We start from the raw sequence: 9,800 nt of genomic DNA, 5'->3' as shown, positions 1-9,800 counted from the left end.
GAATTGTTAAAAGTTTTAAGGGAACCCTTGTTAAGAGGTCGCGTTGACGACCATGACATAAGAGGGATGAGTTTGAATTTTAATAATTGAGATATATGACGGTGAACTTAGTATTACCAAGCTTGGTTTTTGCGGTTATGCGAGTAAGAGTGTAATATGTAAAGCACGTGGGCTTAATTGTATCATTAAGGTATCCTGATTTCTTTTGTTATGTAGTATGTCCGCTTAAGCTAAGTGTGTATGCATGGAGTGTCAAAGTAGTAGGGTGAAATTTTGGCCTATGAGCGGTAGTATAGATGTTGTTTATAAAGTTGCCTCCCAATCGTCAGGTGGTACACCCACGGTGTACATCGTGACCTTGTTGTAGTGCTTAATTGAGTGATGAAATAGGAAAGCTTGGAAACGAGTATGAGAATAAAAACCTCATGCCCAGGTGACACTCGACCAAGTGCACCATATACTCGACCGAGTGGCCGCCTACTCGGCCAAGTGGCCTTCTACACTCGACCGAGTGGTCTAATTTGACCCTTGTTTTATCAATACTTGACCTAATGTTGGGTGTATACCCATATTTTCACAATTTATAATGGTTGGTTTGTGTAGGATGAACATGTTGACCCCATATGGATTAGACCTTGTGAATTGTTTGCATTATGTGTCGTTTGAGTGAAATTTACATGAAAGTTGTTAATTGACATGTGTAATTGGATGTCAATAATGATGTGATAATCTTGTTTGAGATGTGTTAGTTGACGTGGTTTTGTTTTGTTGTGTAAAAGTATGATGAAATAAACAAATTATGTGTCGCATAGTGGTCATTGCATGATAGTGATTGTGGCCTACCGTATGAGCTGAAGTGTTGATGATAAATGGGAACGGATATAAAAACACGTGTGTGATCATGTGGTGGATTTGACGTGGTATATGCGTGGCATGATGTCCGGAAATGGGAATGTTGATCATTGTTGAGTCACATCACGAGAAATTTTGTATTAATTGATTGTTTCCTAGAGTCCACGTAATGGTGTTTTGATTTGCATACATGTGAAGGCATGAGATTTGAGTGACATAGATATGTAATAATAATCGAGTTATAACCCGTGATAGATACGTATACGTATAACCAACTCGAGTTGGGAGTTATATATGGGATTGTAGATTAAAACTGTGGATTGGACCTTGTGCTTTGACTTTGGGAGGCTTCTAAAGTGGGATTATAGCAATTGCATAAGATTATATGAGATTTGATTACGGATTTGCAATAAGTAAAAGAGAGTGTTGAACCTGGAACATAGTCACTTGTGGAAATTGGTAATGAGCGTATGAGAACACATTATGAGCTTAATAGTCGAACTTCGGAGGAAAGTTCTCTTTTAGGGGGAGTGGATGTAATAATTTGGAAATTAAGGAAAGAGTGTTAGAAATCGATGTTGCGATAGTGAGAGTCACTTGTGAGGTTGACCTTGTCCGTTGATTGGATGCTACGAGTTTATGAGGCGTCTTTCGGGATAGTGTTACCTTGGCTTTGTGAAAGGATAGTAAGGACCGAGATTGTGATGGGATATAGAGTATAGAGTTAGTAGTACCTTGTTAGAGTCGTGTGTGAAATTTGGGGACGAAGTTCTTTTTAAGGAGGGGAGATTGTAATACCTCATAGTTTCTAAGGCGTTCACTCAACCGAGTAGACCAAGTGGACTGAGTATAACCTATGTTAGACTTAGTGGAGTTGTGATAATGCCCGTCTGTAGAGGAGTCGTCTTAAAACTAACATAACTTGAGATCTATACATGATATTGATGTGATTCTAATTGGGGGTGATATCTTGTTCTCTTACGATTCCAACGGTAGGTCACACGCCCAAAATGACCAAGAAACGAGTGAGATATGACTGTTTTACAAAAACTCATCATTGCTGAAAACTGCGTCGCATTCGACCGATTGGACTCGCCACTCGACCGAGTGGTGCTGAATCAGAACGCGGGATAGGGAAATCTTATCCCCTTATCCTCATTCATTCTGTCTTCTTCCTTATCTCCCCAAACTCTCTCCCTTCTCATTAAAACCCTCATAAACACCATACTTGGGAATTCAAGCTTGGATTAGAGGATTGCTCACCTTCTCATGTATCCTTTCACCTTGTAAGTTGAAATCTACCACTTTTTCTAGTCTTATGAACCCTAAATTTTAAGGGGTTTTTAATTGGGTTGATTAATTAGTCATTGTTATTAATATATGGGTAATTAGTGGGTAATAATAAGGAATTTTTTGTTGAATTATAGTATAGGGTGATTTGTGATAGTTAATATGTGATTTATGTAGGATGTAACGGTTTTATGGGATGGATACTTGGTGATTTCGACTAGCTTATGGATTATGCTAAAAGGTAGGTTAATCCTACTCGGTTTCAATATTGTGGTTGTTACATGTTTTGTGGTTAATGTTGTAATTAATCTCACCTAATTAGAGTAATTGCATTATAACATGTTTAGTCACTAATCATGTCATAAAGGGGATAAGCATAATGATTATTGTGTATCATAATGTAATGATGGTTAAGACGATGTGATGAGTCAGTATTTGACCTATAAAGTGTCGTCTTGCATTTATTATAATTATCTTGTGTATAGGAGGTTGGTGACGATATGGTGGATTACTTATTGTTATGGAGACGTAAGGCGGTTGGGAGACCGTCTTATGCTTGAGTCGCCTCTTGGAGCTTCCCACTCCAAGAGGGATGTGCACAATAATGGCTTGAGTTGCGGACGGACTCGTGAGGTTGAGACACGACGTCTGGTAGGGGATCCGGTTGGCTTTCGGACCCGGTACATTTGGGCGTGTCCCGGTACCTGTTTCTGGTTATTGGTATATCCGAGCGTGTCCCGGTACCAATGTGGTTATCTGTATGTCTGGGCGTGTACCGGTACCGTGGTGGTGGTTGTTTGTTAGCATATCATTCATACCATAGTCATGTTGCATATTCACACACTCGTGTCATGTCACACTTTATATTTATTGAAACCGACGTGTTGTGTGTCTCTGCAACTGTCACCTATTTCCGTGATGGCCTGTGTCGATCCATATGATATTTCCGATCATATGGGGAGCAGGTTAAGTACAGGTTTGTTTGTTGACGTGATCGGGATTTCTCCCGCGCTACGGACTTTGGAGTCGAGTACATAGTCACTAGGTTGATGAGATAGTCATTGACGAGTTTTATTTCATTTATTCATTAGTTTATGTTTGTAATAACTAAACTTGTCATTTATTTAATAAAGTTTCTTAATTGTAATTCTGATATCACTGCCTCGGGAAACCGAGACGGTAACATTTCCTAATTACCTTGGCCGGGTTAGAAGGGGGTATTACACCCGGTACCGCGGACGTGTTCTGAGTACCTAGTGTTGGCTTGTGGTGTCGTGGGTGTGTCCCTGACACCGGTTATGGGGAGGTGAGAAACTTGGAAGATGGTTTTATGCATTTCATGCACTTGTTGGATTCATGGTTGATTGTCTTAGCATTTATTACATGAGCATTTAGTCTTTGTCATTAGCATTCATTGAGCATTTGTATTATTAAGCTAAAACTTGGGTTTTTAAAAAACTCTTTGGTGAACCATATGGTGATTTCCGCCCATATGGGGAGCAGTTATTTTATTGGTTAGCTTTTCTTAGATACGGAGGCTTGGTAGCGGTCTTCACTAATTGTCATCACTTGTACTTGTCTAGTTTTTGACTATTTAAACTCCACTTTCATTTCGATTTGGTTGTACTAAATGGGATGGTATTTGCATCCCTTAACATGTAACTAATTAATTAATTACAACTTATCTATTTAAAGTTTATCGTCTTAAATTATTCTTTACTCGTTTGTTCGCACTACAAACTTGGGAAACCAAGTCTTGTGACTCTCTAATGCGTTGGGATTGCCTTGAGGAAGGATCCCGACTTATGGGGGTGTTACTGTAACACCCCCATACTCCAAGTGACTTACCCGGACCACCCAGGTATAAGGATGTTACCATCTCGGTTACCCGAGGCAATGATAATCAAATAAACAATAATGAAACAACGTTTAAATAGAAATACTTTAGTGAAAGGTTACAATCCAAAAACCAAACCAAAATACGTATACATGTTCTCAAACCAAATGTCTACTGATCTAACTGAAATGTTTATGAAAACTACTAAGCTACAGCGGAAGACCTCTATCATCAGATCGTGGCACATCCCAGCTATCCCAGTACTCAACTCATACCTGCTCAATATCTGCTCACCATCCCCGAATGGAACACCGCAGTTTTAAAACAATAAACCGGTCGATTTTATTCACACAATTATATACAACCAACAATACGAAGATTCAAGATAGCTCAAACAATCACACACAATCACCCACTCCAATCAATCTCCATCACCGACCGTCCACTTTGGACCACCACGCGATGGGGGACCGCAGCCGTACCCACCAAATCCCCGCTCATCATACCGAGCGATAACCCTGTCCCATTGACCGGTCCGTTTCATGTTCACAATTGAATAGATGTTGTCGTTGGGTCACGTCCAAATCAAAACACAATTTATAGCTTCACAAACAACTCTACAATTAGTAAAGAGGCAAGTAAAGGTCGGATCCTAAGGGACGGGAATTGAGATGAGATTTCTATTGAAACTAGTGGTGTCTTAGGGGTGTCACAATTTGGGTTGATATAGAAGGTCACTAACTAAATAGCAATGAAAGTAAATAAGCAAGATGAAATAAAAGGGTTGTAAACAATTGATAAAAAGCACTAGGGTATCATGGGGTCATAAGGGAATCATGGGAATTGATCATACAAACATGTTCTCAAATTATAAGCAAGCAATTATTGTTGTGATGGATTGAGTTGGGTTATATCTTACAATCCTAGGAAAGTTTCGGTCCCGGAGCCGAATCGATTAGATTGTACAACACCTACAAGTCGACTTAGTCTTTCCTACTCAACAACATGCATGGTCTAATGAGACTCGAGTTGGTTTATGTCTTACAAGTCTCATTGAAAAGATAGGTGATGGATAAAAAATGCAAGGATTCATAGGCTCACATTTCATCAAACATAACATGTGCATGAGTTGAGATCAAAACAAGCAAGCAAATAAACCATGAAAGCATATTAATTTAAGCATCAATCATTCCCCATGTAGGTTTCCCCTAATTACCCATTAACCCTAGCTAGGTCACTACTCATTCATTATCATGTTGATCATGCTAGCAAGGTTGTCAATCATACCAACAAAAGGAAACATGATGAACAAATGAAAGTAATTAACAATAATTAAAAAAGGATTAAGAGAATTATACCTACTAATAATTCCAATAATAAAGCAAAGAATAAAAGAAATACTTAATGCTTGATTGAGAGGTTGTCAATCTCCCAATAATAACCCAAATAATCTTCAATTACCCAAAATAAAGGATGAACAAAAGTGTGATTAAGGAAATAAAACTTGTATTAAGACTTGATTAATTGTTTATTATAATACTAAAGAGAGATTTGATTGATATTAACTACCCTAATAATTGATAAGAAGAACCTTCTCTTCTAATTAGACTAATGGGGTATTTATAGTGGAAATTAGGTGGATGCATTAGGGTTAACTAAGGGCTAAACTAGTAATTACACTTTTTAGATTGAGCGAGGAGAAGCCGTATTTTTTGAAGGAAAGGCTTCTTTCTTTGATGCTTGAAGAGACAATTCGTCTTTGAATGGAATCCGGGCGTATTGGTGTCGGGACGGGCGGATTGTAGCGAGGGGAAGACAGTGTCTTCAAGGGAATCCGGCGGATTCTGGTGGTGCTTACCCGGCGTCTTTGGCGAAGACGCACGGATTGTCTTGTGGAGGACGGGGCGGATTCGAGGGCAATCCGCTCGGATTGTAGCTCAGCATTGTTTCTTCTTCTTTTCTTCCCTTTTCTTCATAAAATCCTTGGGAATTTCCTTGGGGATGCAAGGATGCTTCCTCAACATTGCTCATCTACTATAATATGTACAAAGGCCTTCTAATCTTGTCTCTCCTTGATGCTTGGTCATTGAATTCAATCAATTTCGTCTCGTTTTGCCATGAAAATGCAAGATTTGCACTCCTTTCCTACCAAGGGATCAAAATCTCAAAGAATATGCAAAACAAAGAACTAAAGACAATAAATGACCCAAATATGCACTCAAAAGCATTGGAACAAGGCTAATTCGGGGGCTAAATATGCGCTAATTATGGTCACATCAAATATCCCCAAACCGAACCTTTGCTCGTCCCGAGTAAAGAGGTGACAAAGACTAGGACCATTATTTAAACTAACCTAATAACATAGCCGATATGAGATAATTAGCGGGTCTCACTCCGCCCCTTCAACTCACAATAAGACAACCATGAGGTAGGAGGCCTTATTGCAAGGCAAGCTGGGTCTTGCCAAAATGGCGACACATCCAAACATTAAGCACACAAAATCAAATAATGGATGCATCTACAAAAGGAATAGCCACTTCCTCATCAAGTGGCGGAGGCAACTAAGAGAGAATAAATTTAAGAGCATATAATACTTCACAAATACTAGTTCAACAAATTACTAAGGCTAAGAGGATGGCACTAAATCACCTCCAAATGGTGTTAAACTGGACTACTTTCGTCCTCCATTTCCAAATGCTTTCGTCAAGAGCGATCAGATGGTGGTGGAATGATGATCCCTATGATGCTAGTAGCATATGACATGACAAGTCTCGAATTCTCTACAAAAGTAAAGGTCATGGATCGTCCCAAGCTCGACAAAGTGGTTTGACAAAAGGCTTTTTGGGAATGAAATGCTCAAATCTTTATAAACAAAGGGTGGATATGACTAGTATTCAAAATTGTCCTCATTTAACTTTCACATTTCAAAAATTTAAGATGGGGTTTGTCCCTTCCGGGCTAGTGTCCTTTGCTTTCGCCAATCGCTTATTAGGCAACCGGTTAACCTCTAGACAATAGCTTTCCGGGGTGATAGTCACTCTGTCTCTGGGCGGTTGAATTCACAACCGTGTGGGGGCCCAATTCAATGGATCCCTCTCCAAAGCACATCGAAGTGGTACGCCTCCATCAAAACAACTAAATTTCTCAACATTTCAACATTTCATAACATTTGAGGTTTCCTTGGCAATAAATTACTTCCACATGACAAAATTTTCGAAATGAGCACTTCAAGCTTATTGATAGAAATTATTTTTGGGTTGCCTTACCACAAGGTCAATCAAGGTCACCTAGACAAGTTAACCAAGTCCACATCGCATCACGGGGTTGGATAGGTGACTCACATGCAAACCCTTGACTAGGCTTTGGGTCATGGGTCAAAAGACACTAGTATGACACAACCTAGGGTTTTTTACAACCATTCTAGTAGGCAAAGTCTTAAGTTGAAAAAGTATTTGTAATGGCTTAGTTGCTCTTGTCAAAGTTCTCAATTAGGCACTTTTCAAAATATTTTATCTAAATGCAACTACATGCCATGATGCAACTATTATATACATCCTAATGCAAGTGGTTCTATCAACTAATATGACATATAAACTAAATGCAAGTCCTAAGTTCACATTGTTATACCGCATCAATCAAAATAAAGCCACATAGTCATTAACATAAAGAGGAAAAAGGAGATTGGAAAGATCATACCATGCGGTCTTCATGATCCTCATGTCTCGGATGTGGCGTAGTCAACCAATGTGAACAAGGATAGAACAAACACAATATACAATATACAATATATATACATAACTACACTACAAAAGGAATAAACATGTTTTTGGGTTTTTCAATTTTCAAATTTTTAGGGTTTTTCGAAAATTTTCAATTTTTTGGATTTTTGAATAAAAGTTAAGTTAGAATTCCCCATCTCCACACTAATATGGGCATTGTCCTCAATGGCCAAAATGATGGGAAATTTTGCAAACATGATGCATGATTTCTACACTAAATGCAAGCTACACTAATCTATACTACATGATGCATGGTTTTTGTTTATGACGGAGAGGATAATTTAGATTACCTCCCGTTGTGTATGCATTAACTTCCCCAAACCGATCTAGACATTATTGCTAATGTCCTAAGGTTGGGTGTAGTTCATGCACACACTATGCAATGCATGAAACTAATTTTGTCATTTTGGATTTTGAAAGGTGGGAGCAATAAAATGAGAACACCTCAATGGGGCCGAGGACTACTCCAACAATGATCAAAATAAATAAATATACAAGTTAACAAGACATAAACTTCTTTTCATGAAACTTTAAAATTAAAGAGAGGAGATGAGGGAACTTCACTTAAACTTAGGTGGGTGCCTCTCGCCCGCTCCACCTAGCTATGAAGTAATCCTCTAGAGGTCGGCATCATCTCCTTCTAGATCGCTATCCCATATCTCCTTTGATGCATCACTCATACTCGGGTCCATGAACTCGTCTTCTTCACTTTCAAGCTCCACCGTGTCTCCTCCACAAGAATTGTTGCTTCCCTCCTCTTGTCTCCCGTTTGCTCCTTCATTTGCCCTCTCCGAATTGGGGAAGAGTAGGTCCATTTGAGCCCATGAGGGAAATGTTCCTTCCTCACTAATCTTTCCCTTTTGAACCATATCGTGGTATTGAGGATAGAGTGCATGGTAGATGTCCACGTTGGTTTTGTATTGGCAGAAGTGCAAATCTTGTAGAATTCCCGTGACAAAGTCGTCACGAGGAAGGATGAAGGGGTTGGGATGGTTATACTGGTTATAAGGAAATGGGTAGGGAGGTACTTTGATCTTTTCATCTCGGGATTGTTGCTCTTGTTGTTGTTGTTGGGGATTTGGAGGTGGTGCTTGTCTTGGTTGGGTTGGGTTTGGAGGGATGAGGTAGGATGGGATTGGAGACAAATGTCCTCTTCTCGGGGAGATACGTGGTAGGTCGGCCATTGGAAGATAAATCGGATCGCTTCCTTTCGTTAACCACTTGATCCGCTTATCGACTCCCTCAAGGGTTATCCAATGGTGATGAATAAGAAGAAGATCTTCGTTTATCCTTGTGTTTCCCAAAAGAGGAGCATACTCATTATTCTCATTGAATCTCGGGTTGAAATGCTTCGCAAGCCTAGTAATGAGTCCTCCATTCACAATGTGTTTCATTCCATCATCGTCACCATTCCTAAACTTTGCCCATTTCTCTAGTAATACTAGAGGTGCATTGAAGTGGTACACATTTCTTCCTTGAATATTGAGGTAGGATTCCATAAACACAAGGTCTAATTGGTTTACTATGGCCGGATCTCGGCGGGCAAGTAGGGTGCCCGAAAGGAATCGATAAGTAAGCCTCAAGATCGGATTTTGGATATGAAAAGCGAGACATTCCTTGGTGTGTATGAAATTCCGGCCGGTCATGGCCCTCCACAAAGGTTCAACACTATACTTCTTTGGCTTCGATGTTCGGGTAGGCGAAACATCGAGACCGAGTACATTTGCGAATTCTACAAGGGTCATCATCCTAGAAACATTCTGCAACCTAAATTCTATGCAAATTGTTTTGTTCAAGGTTGTAATCTTCAAAAAGCTCAAAAATTCAAGCACAAGAGATCGATAAGTTTGTTCATACATGCGAAAAAGGGTTGAGAGACCAAATACCTCAAAGAGAGCTTCCACTTGGTGATAAATCCCAAGTTTCCTCAAGGTAGCATGACATAAAAACTTAGTGGGAAGAATATTCTTACTTAAAAGCCGGTGGAAGACTAATCTTTGCACATCATTGAAAAATTCCACATTTGAGAAGTCATCAAGCCT

The sequence above is a fragment of the Silene latifolia genome, chromosome Y, assembly GCF_048544455.1.
Source record: "Silene latifolia isolate original U9 population chromosome Y, ASM4854445v1, whole genome shotgun sequence".
NCBI classification, from domain to species: domain Eukaryota; kingdom Viridiplantae; phylum Streptophyta; class Magnoliopsida; order Caryophyllales; family Caryophyllaceae; genus Silene; species Silene latifolia.
The sequence above is the reverse complement of the archived record's forward strand: the minus strand, read 5'-3'. Positions refer to the sequence as shown.